Source organism: Apis florea, unplaced genomic scaffold (assembly GCF_048593485.1).
Source record: "Apis florea isolate Af1SG1 unplaced genomic scaffold, ASM4859348v1 contig_37_pilon, whole genome shotgun sequence".
NCBI classification, from domain to species: Eukaryota; Metazoa; Arthropoda; class Insecta; order Hymenoptera; family Apidae; genus Apis; species Apis florea.
Window position 1 is genome coordinate 140,272 of NW_028256861.1, and position 21,579 is coordinate 161,850.

Genomic DNA, 21,579 nt, shown 5'->3' on the forward strand with positions numbered 1-21,579 from the left:
GACGATTAATCAACCCTCCTTCCTTTCTCCTTATATCGTTATATATGTGTACACGCACATTTAGCACCTCTCCCCCCCTTCATTAATCCCACTTTCGCGCTCTCCTTCGAGGAAAGGGGATCGTCTCGAGAGAGGAAAAAAAAAAAGAAAAAAAAAGAGAAATTTCTAGGAATTCTTCGAGATTGAAAATTGAAATTGAAGAAAGAAAGATCGATCGAGGTGGCGATTCGGCGAAACTCGTGGCGGAAGGAATCCTAAATCTGGACAATTATCCGTCCACGGTGGATAATAGACGAGGCGACTATATATGTATAAATAGTAAAGTAAGCTTGGAGGAAAAAACGGTGATTAATGATCGATTCGACGCGAAGCTACGGGGGGAGACCGGTTGATCGGGATGGACACGCGTTTCTTTTCGATGGAGAGAGAGAATATGGGTTTGCGTGGAGGAACGATTACCACGATAATAAATAATAATCCGCAAAGGGCGATACTTGTGGGAAGGAGGGTCGCGAATCGTGAGTGATTTCGCCGAGCGACTTAATTTCGAGGCGAAAGGGAGAGAGATAAGGTGGTAATGCAATCTTGATTATGGATCTTTCTTTTATTTTATTTTATTTTATTTTATTTTATTTTGCATCGATTGATTAATTGGTGAATTTCGAGGGGAATTGTTAAAAAAGTATTTTCGTAGCACGATTACATTCGAAGAAGAAGTCTCTCTCTCTTTCTCTCTCTCTAGCGTAGAGAGATGGAAAAAGTTAACAAGCGGATATTCAAAACATTTGGCAACCTTGCACTTGGCACAAGCTTTCACGAACTCGATCCCCCCTAATAAAGAAGCAGGATAGCCAAATTCTCGATGACCGTTTTATGACTCGAGCGTAACGTTTTCCACAAAGAGGTAAACATTGCCTCCCTCAGCCCCGATGGTGGATATTGTGCGTACAAGTGCGGAACAGATTTCGAGAAGGGAAAGAAAAAGACGAAAAAGTTGTAAAAGTTTTTATTGCCGTTGTAAAATTTTTCCAACCATACCTGGGCACACAACAAGCGCAAAAACAGAAACACCTGGAAATAATTTCAGTTTATGATTTTGGCAACGTTGTCTAAATGAAGACACTCGTAGGACACACGTTTCCTTTCCTTTTGTTCGTTGCTCGGGGCTATGGTGGGGAGGAGGCACGTGCGTCGGCCTGCAAAGAGGACGCAGTATTGGGACACGTCATCTCATCAGGTGTCGTTCAGGTAGTTTGTTCTAAACTTATATATTTCTTTCTAAGAATTGCCTCCCCTTTTCTTCCTTCCTTCCAACTTTCTCTCTTTACTTCTTTCTTCTCGAATTTTCTATATCGATCATTTAATCAAGGAAAATAATCGAAATATTATTTTTAAGATTTAATTGCAATTAAAATTTTTGATTCTCATCCGAGAATTAGAATAAGAATGATTTATTTGTAAAAGCATGCTCGAATTCGAAATTTATATATTACATTATAGTCAACGAGAGTGAATTTATTCGATTTCTATTATTAAATTTAGAAATTTTTCACCAACGATCGAAGAACAGAGAAGAAGAAATTTAACTCGAATGGAATTTTATTCGATTAGTATTATTTTTTAACGTTTAGATATAATTGAAATTTCTAAAATAATTTATTTTACGTACGCAAGAGCACGCTTGAATTCGAAATTTATTCTATTTGAGTCAACGAATGAATTTCTTCCATTTTCCCCATTTATTAAATTTAGAAATTTAACTTTGGAAATTTAGAAAACCAACAATGGAACAAGGAAAAGAAGAGAAAATGTTTAACTCGATGGAATTTTATTTAATCGATATTATTTTTCACGTTTAAATTTATTGTAAAATTCTAGAATTACAAATAATTTACCAACTAATTCTAATTAATATCATTTTTAATATCATTTTGTCTTTCGAGTTAATCGAAAAATTTATTCGCAAAAGCATGTCTTAAAGTCGAAATTTTAACGAAACGACAGAAGAAACTTATTTATATAAATGAATTCTAAATTTAGAAATTTTTTTACCAACAATTCTAATCAATATTATTTTTAAATTTGATTAAAATTTGTCTTTCGAGTTGACCAAGCAAATCGAATAATTTATTTATTATAATTATATTATATTATACATTACAGTCAACGAATGAATTTATTTCCATTATTAAATTCGGAAAATTTTTACCAACAATCGAACAAAGAAAAGAGCAAAAAAGAACTCGATGGAATTTTTCTTAATTAATATTATTTTTAACTAATTTAAATAATTAAAATTTCTGATTGTCTTTCGAGTGAACCAACCAAATCGAATAATTTATTTAAATACCATATTATATATCGTATCATATTATAATCAACGAATGAATTTATTTTATTTCTATTATTAAATTCAGAAAATTTTAACCAACAATCGAACAAGGAAAAGAGGAGAAAAAGTTTAACTCGATGGAATTTTATTTAATCGATATTATTTTTCACATATATTTTTAATATTAATATTAATTTTTTTATCCATCAATTCTAATTAATATCATTTTAAACGTTTAAATAATGCAATTAAAATTTTCCCTCATTGTCCCTCGAGTCAATCGAATAATTTATTTGTAAAAGCATGCTTGAAGTCAATGAATGAATTCTAAATTTAGAAATTTTTTTACCAACAATTCTAATCAATATTATTTTTAAATTTGATTAAAATTTGTCTTTCGAGTTGACCAATCAAATCGAATAATTTATTTATTATAATTATATTATATTATACATTATAGTCAACGAATGAATTTATTTCCATTATTAAATTCAGAAAATTTTTACCAACAATCGAACAAGGAAAAGAGGAGAAAAAGTTTAACTCGATGGAATTTTATTTAATCGATATTATTTTTCACATATATTTTTAATATTAATATTAATTTTTTTATCCATCAATTCTAATTAATATCATTTTAAACGTTTAAATAATGCAATTAAAATTTTCCCTCATTGTCCCTCGAGTCAATCGAATAATTTATCTGTAAAAGCATGCTTGAAGAATAAATTTATTTCCATTATTAAATTCAGAAAATTTTTACCAACAATCGAACAAGGAAAAGAGCAAAAAAGAACTCGATGGAATTTTAAATTAATATTACTTTTAACTAATTTTTAAATAATTAATCGAATAATTTATTTTACTTGTAAAACCATGCTTATATTCGAAATTTCAAAAAAACAAAAATCCTACTATATATTCAACTAAAATAAATTCTAAATTTAGAAATTTTTCACCAACAAAACAAAGGAAGAAATTTAACTCGATTAATAGAATTTTATTTAATCTGTATCACAATTTAACAACCGAATCGAAATAATTCATCTGACACTACCCTTGAATTCGAAATTTCAAGAAAAAAGAAAAAAAGAAGAAACATATCGTACCCAACACGAAATTTAAAAATTCCTCACCATCGAATCAAAAAAAAAAAATCTCTTCAACATCCCTCGAGAATCGATCGATCCGATTCTTGATCCATTTCGAATCCTGAAAACGGAAAACTAAAATTAGAAAACGCCTCCCTTAAAATTAACGAGGATCCTTTTACGCGACGAGGCAGTGGAGGGAAAGGTCTCGAAACTTGTGAATAATAGAATCACTTTGAATAAGGATTCTCTGTTTCGCGGGACAAATTAAATTGGGGCTCCTCGTTGCGTGAAATGGCGCGGCACCGCAGGGGGAGGGAAGCGGTTGCAACATATGTGCGCCCCCTCATGTATGCACCACCTCACGAAAGGGCGGCGACCATTTGGAAAAATTGGGAATATCGAGCCATTATATCGATCGAAACGATTGATTTATATCTTGTTTGTCCACTTTATCCTCTGTTTGCCAGCTTCTTTTTTCTTTCTTTCTTTCCTTTTTTCTCTCCCCCAAAATTTCTCTTGTTTAAAGAAGAAATTTTTCAGAGACTTCGAATCGAGGCGAAAAACGATCCAACACGTTGAATTCGAAAATGTATATTTCACGTTTCGTAGAAAGAATACATTAAACTTTAACATTCTCACGTGGCTTATTAATAAAATTTCTCTCGTTTAAATAAGACTTTTTAGAGGCTTCGAATCGAGGCGAAAAATGATCCAACTCCTTTTCAACGTTAAATTCGAAAATGTATATTTCACGTTTCGTAGAAAGAAACATTAAATTTTAACATTCTCACGTGGCTTATTAATAAAATTTCTCTTGTTTAAATAAGACTTTTTAGAGGCTTCGAATCGAGGCGAGAGACGATCCAACCCGTTGAATTCGAAAAAATATATTTCACGTTTCATAGTGGAGAAAGAATACATTGGAATTAGAATTTTTCTACCATTCTTTAAGACTCTCGTGTGGTTTATTGATCCACATCCGATTCGATCGAACGTTTTAAAAATTAGGGTAAAAAAAATATCGAAAGCGTAGATTAGAAAATCCAAAATGGAAGGCCAATTTTAATGGCGTTTTCGGGGCGGAGCGGAAAAACTGCCGAGTAATCGTCGAGAGAATGAGAGACAGTTAGGCCGCCTCCAGGAAATCCGATAAGCTTCTTCCTTCGTATTGTACATAATGCAAACTTGTTTTAACAACTCGTAAACTCGAAAATCCTCGAGATTTCGATAACAATGCGGCTAGTTAAGCAAAAGTATTACCTGACTTTTCGGATTTATGTATATTATACGCATACAAATGATATACCGTTATTTATTATTATTATCGTTTTCCAGGAAAAACTTCTTACCGTTTATTATACCGCTTTAACTTCTTACCGTTTATTATACCGTTTCAATTTCTAAACCGTTCTAAAGCAACAATAATGATACTCGACTAAGAATATCCAAACCCCATCGAAGTTCCGGAATTTCGAGAAACGGGAGTTCAGACTATCTTCTAATTTTTTAAAATTAAAAATTTAAAATTAAAAATAAACGACTGTAATAATAATAATATTCGAGTAAGAATATCCGGAATTTCGAGAAACGGGAGTTCAGACTATCTTCTAATTTTTTAAAATTAAAAATTAAAAATTAGAAATAAACGACTGTAATAATAATAATATTCGAATAAGAATATCCGGAATTTCGAGAAACGGGAGTTTAGATTATTTTCTAATTTTCTAAAATTAAAAATTAAAAATAAACGACTGTAATAATAATAATATTTGAGTAAGAATATCCGGAATTTCGAGAGTTCAGACTATTTTCTAATTTTTTAAAATTAAAAATTAAAAATTAGAAATAAACGACTGTAATAATAATAATATTTGAGTAAGAATATCCGGAATTTCGAGAAACGGGAGTTCAGACTATTTTCTAATTTTTTAAAATTAAAAATTAAAAATTAGAAATAAACAACGATAATAATAATAATAATAATAATATTCGAATATCCAAGCTCCATCGAAGTTCCAGAATTTCGAGAAACGGGAGTTTAGATTATTTTCTAATTTTCTAAAATTAAAAATTAGAAAAACGACTATAATTTTCTAAAATTAAAAATTAGAAAAAACGACTATAATTTTCTAAAATTAAAAATTAGAAAAAACGACTATAATTTTCTAAAATTAAAAATTAGAAAAAACGACTATAATTTTCTAAAATTAAAAATTAGAAAAAACGACTATAATAATAATATTCGAATATCCAAACTCCATCGAAGTTCCGGAATTTCGAGAAACGGAAGTTTAGACTATTTTCTAGTTTTCTAAAATTAAAAATTTAAAATTTAAAAATAAACGACTGTAATAATAGTATTATTCGAGTAAGAATATCCGGAATTTCGAGAAACGTTCAGACTATTTCCTAGTTTTCTAAAATTAAAAATTTAAAATTTAAAAATAAACGACTGTAATAATAATAATATTCGAGTAAGAATATCCGGAATTTCGAGAAACGGGAGTTCAGACTATTTTCTAATTTTTTAAAATTAAAAATTAAAAATTAGAAATAAACGACTGTAATAATAATAATATTCGAGTAAGAATATCCGGAATTTCGAGAAACGGGAGTTTAGACTATTTTCTAATTTTCTAAAATTAAAAATTAGATAAAACGACTATAATTTTCTAAAATTAAAAATTAGAAAAAACGACTATAATAATAATATTCGAATAAGAATATCCAAGCTCCATCGAAGTTCCGGAATTTCGAGAAAACGGGAGTTCAGATTATTTTCTAATTTTCTAAAATTAAAAATTAAAAATTAAAAATTAGGAATAAACAACGATAATAATAATAATAATAATATTCGAATATCCAAACTCCATCGAAGTTCCGGAATTTCGAGAAACGGGAGTTCAGACTATTTTCTAATTTTCTAAAATTAAAAATTTAAAAATAAACGACTGTAACAATAATAATATTCGAGTAAGAATATCCGGAATTTCGAGAAACGGGAGTTCAGACTATTCTCTAATTTTCAAAAATTAAAAATTAAAAATAAACGACTGTAATAATAATAATATTTGAGTAAGAATATCCGGAATTTCGAGAGTTCAGACTATTTTCTAATTTTTTAAAATTAAAAATTAAAAATTAGAAATAAACGACTGTAATAATAATAATATTTGAGTAAGAATATCCGGAATTTCGAGAAACGGGAGTTCAGACTATTTTCTAATTTTCTAAAATTAAAAATTAGAAAAAACGACTATAATTTTCTAAAATTAAAAATTAGAAAAAACGACTATAATAATAATATTCGAATATCTAAACTCCATCGAAGTTCCGGAATTTCGAGAAACGAGAGTTCAGACTATTTTCTAGTTTTCTAAAATTAAAAATTAAAAATTAAAAATAAACGACTGTAATAACAGTAATATTCGAGTAAGAATATCCGAAATTTCGAGAAACGGGAGTTCAGATTATTTTCTAATTTTCTAAAATTAAAAATTAGAAAACGACTAGAAATTTCTAAATTAACAATCAGACAACAACAACTACAATTTCTAACAATCAAAAATTAATAAAAATAATAATAATAATATTCGATAAGATATCCAAACTCCATCGAAGTTCCGGAATTTCGAGAAACGGGAGTTCAGACTATTTTCTAATTTTTTAAAATTAAAAATTAAAAATTAGAAATAAACAACGATAATAATAACAATAATAAAATTCGAGTATCCAAACTCCATCGAAGTTCCGGAATTTCGAGAAACGGGAGTTCAGACTATTTTCTAATTTTCTAAAATTAAAAATTTAAAAATAAACGACTGTAATAATAATATTATTCGAGTAAGAATATCCGGAATTTCGAGAAACGGGAGTTCAGACTATTCTCTAATTTTCAAAAATTAAAAATTAAAAATTTAAAAATAAACGACTGTAATAACAATAATATTCGAATAAGAATATCCGGAATTTCGAGAAACGGGAGTTCAGATTATTTTCTAATTTTCTAAAATTAAAAATTAGAAAAAACGACTATAATAATAATAATATTCGAGTAAGAATATCCAAGCTCCATCGAAGTTCCGGAATTTCGAGAAAACGGGAGTTCAGACTATTTTCTAATTTTCTAAAATCAAAAATTAGAAATAAACGTATGTATAATGTAACAATAATAATATTCGAGTAAGAATATTCTAATTTTCTAAATATTCTATTTTCTAATTTTCTAAATAATAACAGCGATAAAAACGATTTGTTACTTTCATAAAATTTTGCGATATAAAAATGAAAATGGAAAGAGAAGAAAAAGATTCGATGATTTCGAATAATTTTTGGAGAAAGCGGATCGCCATTTCCGATTCGTCACGTGGACGAGACGGGAATCGGGGCGTTTAACATGTTTTTCCCCGGTTTTAAAGCCTTCTCCCCCAGGTAACAAAGGCTCGAGCCCCTCTCTCCCCTCCCCTCCCCACCTCACTCCATCCCAACCCCCCCCCCGTGAAAGACATTGAGAAGAAATTTTGGCCACTCGAGGGATTAAAGGGTAAATATTGACACTTATTAGCGGGTGACTAATTCTTAAAGCGTACCCTCGAGATTTACACCGCGTTGTTGGCGCGGCCAACATCCCTCCGGGGATTATTTAGAAATTTAAACGCCAACAGATCTTGTAAATAGAGAGAGAGAGAGAGAGAGAGAGAGAGAGAGAGAGAGAGAGAGAGAGAGAGAGAGAGAGAGAGAGAGAGAGAGAGAGAGAGAGAGACTTTGTGACACGGGGAAGTGAAAGGTAATACTGGGATAGGAGAAAGAATGGGCGATTTGTTGAAATTTTAAAATTTATGCCCAAAATTTATTAACGGGAGAATTTTTCGTATTTCGTCGAAGAGGAATCTTTGCGTTTGAGATTAACCTTTACTTATTCTTGCCCGTAGTTTCGGGGAATGGGAAAACAAAAAAAAGTTAGTCAGTTTGGAAAAATGGGCGGTTAAATATCTCGAGCAATGTTCAAGTGCTGTTGTAAATCTATTCTTAGACATCTTAGATTTCCTATTTATTATGTTTCGAACAGTCGAACGTAATTTCAGCTAAATAAAAAGATAAAGCTTGGTAATACCACCAAGATTTATCGTTGGTTCAGGTTGGTAAAACTATCTCGAAAGAATTTCCATTTTTTTCAATATTTCGATATTTCAAAAGATTTTGTACCAATGATCCACTTGCCCACTCTTCGACTATTATATTTTCCCCCATCACTGTTTTTCACGGGGTGAAAAGAAAAAAAAAATAAATAAATAAACCTTGGCCAATTTATATCGAGTTCAATTAGCAAAGAATATCGTTTTAACTTTTTCTGTACTTAGGAAATTGCGAAAATTAAATACTTGCAAAAAAAAAAAAAAAATGTAAAAAGAAGCAAAACCTGGCTAATTTCTCTCTTTTTAAAATTACAAAAATTCTATACGAATTAATCCTTGCAAAATAAATCCCACTTCTTCGACTAACTAAATTTTCCACGATATGAAAAAGAAAAAAAGAAGTAAAAGTTGCGAGTCCTGTTTACATCACGTTGGTTGAAAAGCAAAACAATTTCAACAGAAAGAAATGGTGCCTCAAAAAATTGAATACGTCACTCAACAAGGAAAAGAGGAAAAGAATAGAATTTTTAATTAATTTAAACAATTAATCAATCAACTAAATCGAATAATTTACTTTACTTGTAAGACCATGCTTCGAAATTTCAAAAAAAAAAAAAAAAAAGAAATAAACGAAAAAACTCACTGTACAATCAACGAACAAATTCTAAATTTAGAAATTTTCCACCAACAAACGACCGAGAAAAATGTAAAAAGAAGCGAAATGCCTGCAACGAATAACCTGGTTAATTTCTCTCTTTTTGAAATTACAAAAATTCTACACGAATTCGTTCGACTGATTTTAATTTAAATTTTCCCCATCACTGTTTTCCACGATAGGAAAAAGACGTAAAAGTGCGAGTCAATTGCAATTTACATCGCGTTGATTCGAGTATAAAACAATTTCAACAGAAAGAAATGGTACCTCAAAAAATACACCGTTTGATAATCCTGCGAAATAATCGGCCGTTCGTTGCAGGATAAATCGTGGAAAACTTAGGAATTACCGAAATTTTCGAAACCTCCTGAACACCTCTTTCCAAGAAAGAAAGAAAGAAAGAAAGAAAAAGAGGATTGGCAACGTTATCGATCCCCTGCATTCGTTTGTATAACGTGTTTACTTCTCACCGCGGATATCTTCTCTCATAGTCTGTCGAGGCTGCGAGCGGTCCATCCACCCTCTTTCCCTCGATCGAGCTCTCTCTCAGCAGGGGTGGAACCACGGCGAACGCGGAACTGGCGTAGGGTATAAGAGTAGGGTATCATTTATCACAGCGCGGGACTGTCAATCCGGGCCGCATTGATACGATGATGGTCCACCACGGCGACGACGGTGCGCCGTTGATCCGACTCCCCCCTTCCCTACGAACGGTAAACGGGGATTCAGCTGTTCGAGTCGTTGGAAAATTAAAGAGGAGGCGAAAGGAGGTGGGAAAGTCGGGCAAAAATTATTTTCAACATCGATGATGATAATAACATCGTGTTATTCTCTTGAAAATAATTGAAATTTTTTAAAATCGTGCCCTCCCTCCTCTCTCCCCCCCCCCCTCCTTTATCGATGCTTCGTATTATTTTTTCAAAACAGCACGCGTTACTTTTAAAATTACAATTAAACATACCGTAACGTACGATTTTCCTCGGCGAGGAGCAGAGAGAAACACGTCCGTTTCGCTCCGTGCCCGGAAAGCGACACCGTTAAATCGATATTTTGAAGCGACAAGCGACGACCGATCGTGTCGTTTCATAATAATATATTGCGTACAATAACATACACGATACAGGCAATAAACTTATTTCGCGATTAATCAATATCGCGATATAATAAATATTATTATTGGAGATTCGATCGATATCGATTGACGGTATCAATCGTGTTATTACTTTTAAAGTGAAGGGGGGAGGGGAGGGGAATCCAGAGACGTGGTGGAAATGGCAAGATCTTGGAAGACGTTTTTATGGTGGCCCGTGGCACAGTTTGCCTAATTGCTCCCGTATTATTTAAGGTGCGTGCAAAATTTGGGAGTGGCGCGAGAGAGGGTGGTAGCCGGCGACAGAGGAAACCTGCACGCTTCCGGAACACGCGAAACTCTCGTTAACTTCGAGCTGGCGCGATATTGCATCGCCGCTTTAAAGTCGTTCCACGCTTCTTCGAGCCGGAGACGCCGGCTGCGCCGGCACCACGGACACTGGGGAAAAAAAGAGAGAGAGAGAGAGAGAGAAAAGAAAAAGTTTCGAGTTTAATGGACGTCACCAGAAACGAACAACGTCGATACCCGGCGAGCGAACAAATTTTAAACGCTTCATCAGATAAAACGAGGCGTATTACATTCCATGCTTAAAAGATCGTAATCTCTCTCATTCGTACGACTTTCTCGGATTAATCCCTTTAAATTGCAGGTGATGAACTTTTTCTTTCTCTCTTGCCCAATATAACACGACAATACGTAAATTTATAAGTTTATAAATTTAAACCCGAGTCGAATAATGTCGAAAAATTAATCGATACTTGGGAGTTACGAGTACTCGAAATAAACAAGTATTGGATAGGCTTGAAAAAAACGTGAAAAACGTATTGTCTCGCGTTAGGTAGGGCCACGAATTCCATGCTGAAGCTGACGGCGGGGGAGGGGAAGAGCGGCTCGGCCGACAAACCGGCAATGCATCGTTAGCCGGAATGGTTGGCAGATAAATGACGTGGTCGCCTCGCATCTGACGTGAATGAAGCCAGGATGGCTTACCTACGTGTCCGTCGGATCGTGCGTGTACCAACGGGACCCACTGTGATCTGCAATGACTACCTAATGATACATTGAACCGCCGCCAATTTCACCGTGATTTTTTCCCAAACTCATCCACCTCGTCGAGAATAAATTAGAAAATTTTTCTTTCGTCAAGCGAAGTTCGACGAGAATTATACAAGCTCGGCCACGGTAACAGAGCTATACGCATGTGACGCAACGCTAGCGCCACGCGTGGTTATTACCACAATGAAATTACCAAGGATATATTTAGACCGCGCACGTTGTGTTTTTATATGGGAGCGTGAATGACAAGACAGGAAGAAAGAAAGTTTGTTGGGGAAAAAATGAAATGGAATAATCGGAATAATATGTAAAGCACGTACGTACGGATGATCGAATAAATATAAAAAAAAAAAGGATAAAGAACATCGAAGAAACATCATATGTAAGAATGTGAGGATAAATTTTCTATTTAAGATCGGTAGGAGGTCGGATCGGGAGAATTGATGAAACTGAGAGAAGATAATATTTTTTTTTTTTTTTTTTTTTAATTTTACTCGTGTCATGCTCGCGTTGCAAGCTTATACGCTTGCTCCTCCATGTTCCTTCATGCGCGCCACGGTCATTTGAAAGACATCAGCGTAATGAAATTTATTATGGTGGCGTACGTGAGTTACGTTACAGTACGCGTAATGTTGGCGTCATATTTACTTTATTTCATAGCCTCGTAAAAAAGTAACGGGTAACTGTGTACCTTAAATCTTATAAATTCATTAAATTTCGTTAAAAATATACACGTTATTCATTACGCTTTTTTTTTTTTTTTATAGATACTTCCTACATTTATGGGAAATATCCTATTCCTCTCTCTCTCTATATATATGTATATATATATATTAATTACGATATATCGTGGAAGCTATTTTATTCCCGTTTATTTTATCGCTCCCAACAACGTTTCACAAACGTCTTGTTTCGAAGAATTGAAAAACGTGATTGGCGGAGAGACGTATCACGGTCGGAACGATAATACGTGCAATCGGTTATTGACCGCGAAAACGCGATAGCCGGTGGAAAGAAACGAAGAAAATCGGCTGGTGACGTAAAACTGGGTAACCATGCTACTACCACTTATCAAGGCCCTTATTTACAACTTGTTCCAGATGATTCGTTGCTAATATCATCGAGGCATTAACCTTTCCTTAAGCGAAACCTGTCACGAAATTCATTATTTTATTATAGCACTGTTTTAAATACGATATCTATAGAGAAATTTTTTTAGAGATCTAGGGGACCCTAGATTTCTTCAGCGCTAACAAAATACGAATATTCTCTTTTATCGGTTTCTAATTCGAAACAATCATTGATATTTGACCGATAAAAACTTGGTTTGAAAATTAATTCGATTCGTGCAAGTATTTCGGGATCTTTTGCTCGTTTCAATGGGATTTCGAATGGCGACCGATCGTAATTTTCCACGGAACGGCGTTTTTTTTTTTTTCTCTCTTCTTTTTTAAAACGTGACGGGAATTAATAGGGCGGGCATTAATTAATAGACAGTTAAATTCAACGGCGACGCTGTAAAACCGGTAGCCGAACCGGGCTCCAGGAAAAAGAAGAAAAGAAAAAAAAAAGAGAAAAAAGGAAAAAAACTCGACGGCGATATCAACGGCCGCATCGCGAGTTCGTGCGGTTTCCGAGGAAGTAATTAGCCAGGCTACTTTCAAACCCATTTATTATCACTCGACTATCATCTCGAATCGACCGCCGATATAATTTTATTATTTCGCAGAAATTGTCCACGAGAGACTCGAGGTCGAAGGTATCAGATTGGTCTCGAGTTGGATTTCATTCTGCGAAGGCAATGATCGATGATCGATGATTCGAGTGTTGCGTGCACTTGTCACGTGCGAAAGACGATTCAAGAATAATTCGAAACTAAGAAGCTACAGAAATCTTGATAATCTTCGATACGATATAAACACGTCACAAACAAAGTCTATTTAGCCAGAAATTGATCTACGAAAATAAAGAGAAAAAAAAAAAAAAAAAGAACGAACGAGAAAAATATAAAGGAGCTAAGCCTTAAGATTTAACTTAATCCTGTTCAAACAAAAGTAGGCGGCCATTATCACACGAATGAATCACGGAAGAAAAGAAAAGGATCGAGGTTAGAGTACAATTATAGTGACGTGGATGGAAGAAGAATTAGAGTTTGGCTGTCGCTTTTTGGGGGTGAGTCAGGAGCGGCGGTGGCGGAGGAGAAGGAGGCAAACGGATCTCGGTTACGTCCAAATAGAAATTCAATTGATCTTGTCCGGTGGTGTCAGGCAATCCATCTTGCTCCTTCCGTACGGAGGCGCGTCTTCTACGGGTCCGCATCGAGGTTTCCGCGTTTCTCCACGGCTCTGCCGCGGCTCCGTCCGTCGTTGGGAGCGGGGAGGGGGAGGGAGAAAAAAACGGGACAGCTGTCCGGCCGACCGCCAAACTGCTCATTAATTACTGTTCCCGTGGCTCGCTCGAACGAGCGAGCCACGAGCCGTTGCTGCCCTGCAATCATCACGCTCGACGATTCCGTCCACATTGTTGTCGATTTCGATTCGAAGAAAGTGCAATTTTATATTAGTAGACACGCAAAATGTATTTACGTATCGAAGATATACATAATTATATTCGTTTTCCTTATTGGGAAGAGAGACGAAAATAAAGTGCAGAGTTGGAAAAAAAAAGTAACTAGGTAGAATAGAATAAGCTAGTTGCTTTGTAGTAATGCGTCAATAACGTTTGTTCGTAAATTTTCTTCCTTACCGATGATTCATGCAGTCCACTTACGCATCTCCCTAGACGAAGCAAGACATCATATCCTCTCCAGATTATCTCTATCAATGATCGCAGCGAAAATCACTGTTTTCCATCTGAAAAAAAGAGGAAGAAAAAGAAAAGAAGTCGAGCGAGCCAGGTAAATTATTGTTCGATCCGTAGTCCCTGCTTAGTAATAACGATTATTCCACGGATTACCGATTTTATCCTCGACGAGCGAGACGAGATATCGCCGAGCGATACGCAACCTCGGCTACCGCACGGTTGATGCGCGTGCTTCCATGGCGTCGGCTAATTGGTGGTACAACTTTATTACTCGCGTTAAGTAATGACGGGCCATGCTAAGTGCGCCTGCTTAAAGACCATGAAAGGGAGCGTGAGAGCACCGTTGATCGAGGTGGCCGATAAAAAAGAGGCGCTGCCGTCCGTTCGTGGAAGTGGTGCCCTCTTTAATAAGGCGATAAAGGTCGCGATTCGAGCGATTTCCGATTGGCCCATGGCGTTCTTTTCCTCTCTGGACGTCTATATACATATATATAAATGTAGGGGGCGTGCATATCCGCTCCCATGAATTTTCTTTCGAGATCGATCGAGATATACGTGTATTATATATTAAGTATACGTTTATTTTATGTCTCGATTTTTAGAGTAAAATGTAAAGGATGAATCACACAAGTTTTATAAATTCCAATCGTTGATCCAACTTAACCTTTTCTCGTCCAACTTTACCAACGATGGTACTAATAGATGAATTATTAGGGGATTGAAATAATTGGCTATTGTAGGAAGGTACGTCATAAAAATTGGTGGAAATAATTTATGGAAACTATGGATTTAAAAGTCACAGCGATTTCGAACGTTAATTGGTGGACAGGTATTTATTAAATAAGCCTCTTTCTCCGTGGAGAATTTCTAATTTTGAAAATTTCAATCGTACAAGCTTCTTCCGATCTTCGATAAGTGGGTTGATGAAACGGTATGTACGTAATAAGGGAAAAATGAGTATGATTAACCGATTTCGAGGCGAATTCGAGGCTGAGCCACGGGGTCAAAGACACGACACGGTTAGGAAAAAGGGAGCAAAGGCTGGAAAGGCAGCTACTTGCGGATAATTAATAATGCCGGGATCAAAAGTGTGCCCATTGAATGTTCGCTCATTCACAAACGATCTCTCTCCGCCCAGATGAATGCCGGACCAGATCGTTACAAGGGTATTCTACGGGCGTGCCTCGAACGGGTGTCTTCAGGTCAATACCGGCGGTTCGTTGAATACAATTATTAATGCCGTCATTAAGAGCATTTACCATTTTTAATGCGAACGATTGGAAAGAAATATAAATCATATCCTGGCGTGCCTTCACGAGCCTTCTCTCGTCTTCGCGCGATCCCGTTCCCAGCTTGCGTGCCCTCTTTGCCCCCTTGTTCCCTTTTCTTTTGCTTTTTCTTTTCCTTCTTTTTTCCTTCTTCGATTCGGTAAAGGAAAAAAATTGGGCCAGCAAAGGTGCAGTTGATCGAAAGGAACGCTCGAGCTTTGGAAAAGAAGCAAAGGAATATTTAATTTTTGAGTCACAATTTTAATCGTAATTGATCGAGCTTTTTTTCTTTAACGATAACAATGACAGTTATATGTTAAATTGATTAAATTTTTAAGGATACTTACTTCGATACTCGAGATACGATTGATCGAAATTTTTTGTGAAAATTTCGTGTTGTTGGTTAACAATTCCCTTTTACGAGATCTGAGAACAACAACGTTGGCGTTACAAATCCAAAAATGTTAAAAACTGAACGTGATCATCACGCGTGAAAGAGGTCCTAACCTCACTTTTGGTAAAAACCAACGAATAATCCCAAACTTCTATCACACCTTTTCTATCACGAAATATTTTCATTTCTTTCATGATTAAGGTTATCCTTCTTCCAGAGTGAAAACTAGATTTAACGGTTCCCCCGTCTCGCGTTTAATAAAGCCCTCGGTGCGGTCTGATCACACGACCTAGGTTATAAATTACGGCGAAAGAGTTAAACGTTTCACCGTTAGGAAGGGGACGCGGTCCGCGGAAATTCGGTCGTTCTATCCTCGAAAATGTATTTTAATCGTGGTTAAAAGAGAGGCCGTGCACAGAGAGGGCGATACGCATCTTGGTAAGAGACACGTGTCAACGCGATAAATCGTGCCGATGTCCGACATACGGATTGTGCTTTGCGGACTGCGCGAATTCGGCACTGCGCATATATAACGTGTATACAAGTGTATACCAAGAGCACCAGCATAGGCGTAGTCGTTACAAATCTACCACGTTTCCTCCACGCCTTCGATTAATCAAACGATTAATTTCAAACTTTCCAATTATTCGTACTGGAACGAAAATAAAACTCTTTTTTTCTTAATCATAATTTTGTTTCACCACGCTGAATTGAAATTATACTGTTATCCTTTGCAAAAAGAAACTGCATCGTTCGATCAATCTATTCCTGCCTTTTTATCCGCGCATTTCGTACGAATATTCATTCTGCTCTCGAAGCCCATTCGAAGATGGTAAAACGATTTCACGATATTCGAACGGGTTGTTTGGAGGTGCCAACAATGAAGGAATAATCGGAAAAGGGTATCACAAAATGTTATTACTGGTACAACAAAGTATATATAGTTAGACGATGACTGTTTCGACGCAGTTCAGGGATGATATCCGAGGCGAGGAGAAGGCTCGCATCGCGGAGATTACATGGGCCGCGTCCATTCCAACTCCCTCTATTTTACTACGCCGCTCAGTTGTCTCTCTCTCTCTCTCTCTCTCTCTTGATTTCGCCTTCTCCTTTCGATCCACTTTGCACGTCCTTTTACGTCTTCCCTCGCGCGACCGAAACCGCGTTACGCGCGGTTTGCGTCCACACCTCGGCCGATTATTTGTTGCTTCCGCTCACGAGGAACTATTTTCGACCGGCCGCCTACAAGCGACCACCCCCACCAACGGAATCGAACGATTAAAGCGCGATCGGATAAATCGGCCGGGACATAGTTCGAGGAAATTTTTTTGATTCTTTGATCTCTTCGTCGCCTCACTTCGAAATCGAAAAATTGAAAAAGAGAATTTTCTTTTCTGTTCGATCAGTAATCAAGTGAAATTATTTAGGCAAGGGAGGATAAGAATTATTATCTTGAATTACCTGAAAGGAAAGAATATTCTTCTTATATAAAGGGACGATCGTTTTTATTCAAGTATTCATTTGAATTTCGAGATCGGGACTCAACTTTTCAAATCTGTCTTCGTTAAGGAATCCGTGCAATCTCAATCCTCGTAATTAATTATCGACGCGGTTCGGGGTAAGCAAGGAATCGTTCAGAGTTTCGCGGAATCGATAAGAGTGTATTTTCGTGTCCGTCCAAATGTCCCTATGTTTCACCGCATTCTCGAATGGCCGCATGCGTGGCGAATATAAGGTATCCTTGGATGAAAAATCGGTATCGATGATCCAGGTAGGCGGTCGCAGATTCTCTTCCAACTACGAGCCCGGGAATCGTTCGTTCGTTCGGCACACCAGTGTCTCTCAATCTTCCGTTCCTCGTGCATTTGATGAATACCTAGCAAAGTTGGCTCTAAACAAAGCGAAAAGAAGTGTTACAACAAATGTTACAAGCGGTGGAAATGAATTACTTATTTTTAAAAAAAATTAATCGATATACAATAACATCAGAAAATTGTTCGAGAATTCATAGTGTACCCTAGGGATTGGGAGCCGCTGCTCTAGGGAATTACGGCGCCGACTGGTGGCAGGTCCGCGAACCATTCCAGAGGGCATTATCGGCCGGTCTAATCGAACGATTAATGGAGCAATACGCGTAAAAGTGACCGGATGAGGGAACGTGGAAAGGAAATAACACGCAGGATGGGAATTAGCAGGCATGAATGAACCGTGGTGCCGCTTGTTAAGCGTCGAACCTCGAAACGAGACGCCGTATTTCAATAAAACAACGCAAGCCTCGTTGATTGATTGACTAATTATCAGTGGATCCGACCCGTCCAGATCAATACACGCCTGTTAACCACGAGCTTTTATCACAGGCCTCCACCTCTCACAGATCCTCCAAGATAATAACCAAGACGGAATTCGGATTTTTATCGCACGCTACGTGGATACACACGTAATTGTGACTTTTCGGTTAATTAACGCTCCGCGGTTCCAGGAAATTTTTCATTCAACCAGATAGGAGAGGCGACGATTGATCGTTGGACAAGTTTCTTTCCTAATCCTAAAAACCTTTTCTTGCCACGTTTCTATTTATCTTACACTCGTCACTCGATTTTTCTTACATTACTTGTATTTGTAGAAAAATTATCTATCGATGGTAACTTAGGTACCATTTCTTTTTTCTTTTTTTCTCCTTCCAATTCGAAAATATCCAATGTCAACTTTCCAACTATTAACCTAACACGAACGAATTCTTCGACATTTTATTTAACGTTACAATTTTCGTACAAAATAAAGATTCCAAAAAAAAAATTCCCCTCCAACCATACCGATTTTCCCCAAATCGAGCCCCAACCAATTTTCAAACAAGTGAATCGATAATCAAGAGCCATCGATTGGTGTCCCGAGCGGCAAGACCGTTCCCCTAATCTTCTCGGCCAGGTGTCGAGATATCGAAAGGTGATGGAACGCCTCGAGACGCGTTAAATATTGAGCCGGTCACGAAGCACACGCGGCGTGCCCGTAATGAGCCCGTCCCTCCGGTACTAGCTCCAAGGATGATACCCGAAGCCTCTCTCTTTCCACGCGGTTTCGATCAGGAGGGACGGTCGGTCGGTCGCTCATTAGGGGCGGATTAATACGATCCAGACGAAGGAACGAGCGGACAAATGCACGGTAGCCGTGTCCACGAGGATGCGGCTCATTCGTTTCGAATATTTTGCCGCGTATCTATCTGCTGGACCGCGCGGATAACTCGTTGGTTAAGGTCTTTATCGGGCATCTGGATATTAAGGAGAAGCTCGCGTTGCTTAATCAGTGTCCACGGAAATTCGAGGCGGACCGATCGGGATCGGCGTTGGATTAATTCGAGGATGTCTCGTGCCACGGATCTTCGATTCTTTCTCTGAATTTTTGATAGTCGACCAATGTCTCGTTACTGGATTTTTGTCGATTTTTATGCAAATTCATTTTTTACTTTCGTTTCCGTACACTTTATAAACGATGGAAAAAGTTGCTTATTGTATTTTTGGATTTTTTTTTTTTTTTTGATAGATTTGATAAATGCGAAAGAAAAAAAAAAGTATTACGTTTCGCGTATTTTTCCTAAAATAACAAATGTGCAAACGATTAGATCGACAACTCCATCTAGGAATACTAGAAAATAAAAAGGAAGATTGCGATCTGTAGCCATTAGCACGTGCGAAACAGCGAATGTTTGGAGATGGTTGCATGAATATATACAGTATGTGTTTACTATATTGACGAATATTTGCAAATATAGGAAAGGTATATAATATTCGACGAATGGAAGAATGGATGATCATTGGCTTCAAAATTTTAACATTATTTTTCCCTGGGAACCTTCCCTTGAAGGATCGAATGCGACCGTCTTGCGTAGAAGTAGATACGATTGACCAAGTCAGGGCAGAGTCAGGTTTGACGCCAGTCGAGTCGATTTATCAGAATAATGCACACGCCATTACCCCGGTGTCCCCACCTTAAAACCAAGATCTTGATTTCGCGCGGAAGCCCCCCATGTAAGCCTTCGACTTTCTTCTGCCTTCCCTTGTAAGTCCAATCCATTGCTTGTAACTTTGTCCAATAGAAAAAAAAAAGTGTCGTTTTCTTAACAGTTTTCTCTAACATCTGTAACAAAAAAACAATTTCACTTTTAGTTTTAATGTTTATTGTATAGGAACTCTTTATTGTATAAATTTTTGGTTAATAAATCAATTAAATTATTATTAAATTATCATTACTTACTGATTATTTTGTAATAATTTATCAGGTGAAAGTAATGTAAATAATAAAAAAATCCTTAAACAATGTAAATAATTTTCTGAAAAGTGATTTACAATGATTAGTTGCTGGAACAATTAAAACAATACTTAAAAAATATATAAATTTATAAATTATAAATTACTTACACAAAATTATATATTATAATTATACAATATATATAATATATTGTATAAGATATAAAATATATATAATATTTGATAATGTGATAAAATTGCAAAGAAAATGTGATTTATATTGATTAGTTGTTGAAATAATTAAAATAATGCTTAAAATATATATAAATTTGGTGTATATATATATATATATTTGATATATTTTAATAAAATTGCAAAGAAAATATAATTTATATTAATTGGCTGTGGAAACAATTAAAAAAATACTTAAAATATATATAAATTTGGTGTATATATATAATATTTGATATATTTTGATAAAATTGCAAAGAAAATGTAATTTATATTAATTGGCTGAAACAATTAAAATAATATTTAAAATAGATATAAATTTGGCACATATACATAATATTTGACAATGTGATAAAATTGAGAAATGAAAATGTGATTTATATTAATTAATTGCTAAAATAATTAAAGTAATACTTAAAACATGTATAAATTTGGCATATATACATAATATTTGATATATTTTGATAAAATTGCAAAGAAAATGTGATTTAAATTAATTGGCTGCTGAAACAATTAAAATAATGTTTAAAATATATATAAGTTTGGTGTATATATATAATATTTGATATATTTTGATAAAATTGCAAAGAAAATGTGATTTAAATTAATTGGCTGCTGAAACAATTAAAAAAATACTTAAAATATATATAAGTTTGGTGTATATATATAATATTTGATATATTTTGATAAAATTGCAAAGAAAATGTGATTTAAATTAATTGGCTGCTGAAACAATTAAAAAAATACTTAAAATATATATAAATTTGGTGTGTATATATAATATTTGATATATTTTGATAAAATTGCAAAGAAAATGTAATTTATATTAATTGGCTGAAACAATTAAAATAATATTTAAAATAGATATAAATTTGTCATATACATAATATTTGATAATGTGATAAAAGTGAAAAATGAAAATTTGATTTATATTAATTAATTGCTAAAATAATTAAAGTAATACTTAAAATATATATAAATTTGGTGTATATATATATATATATATAATATTTGATATATTTTGATAAAATTGCAAAGAAAATGTAATTTATATTAATTGGCTGAAACAATTAAAATAATATTTAAAATATATATAAATTTGGCATATATACATAATATTTGACAATGTGATAAAATTGAGAAATGAAAATGTGATTTATATTAATTAATTGCTAAAATAATTAAAGTAATACTTAAAACATGTATAAATTTGGCATATATACATAATATTTGATAATGTGATAAAATTGAGAAATAAAAATGTGATTTATATTAATTAAT

General features: G+C 34.8%; 1 long non-coding RNA gene across 4 annotated transcripts in view; it reads right to left on the bottom strand.

Annotated features, from left to right (window-relative positions):
• Window positions 1-991: 991 nt before the first annotated feature.
• Window positions 992-21,579, bottom strand: part of LOC147656212 (uncharacterized) — a 103,749-nt gene continuing 83,161 nt past the window's right edge. The window contains exons 3-6 of one of the 4 annotated variants that reach the window (XR_015294822.1): window positions 19,809-19,957; window positions 17,288-17,717; window positions 3,469-3,544; window positions 992-1,196 (exon numbers count right to left, since the gene is read on the bottom strand). This is a non-coding gene — a long non-coding RNA (uncharacterized LOC147656212). The other 3 variants (XR_015294821.1, XR_015294820.1, XR_015294823.1) reach the window with 3 other exon arrangements.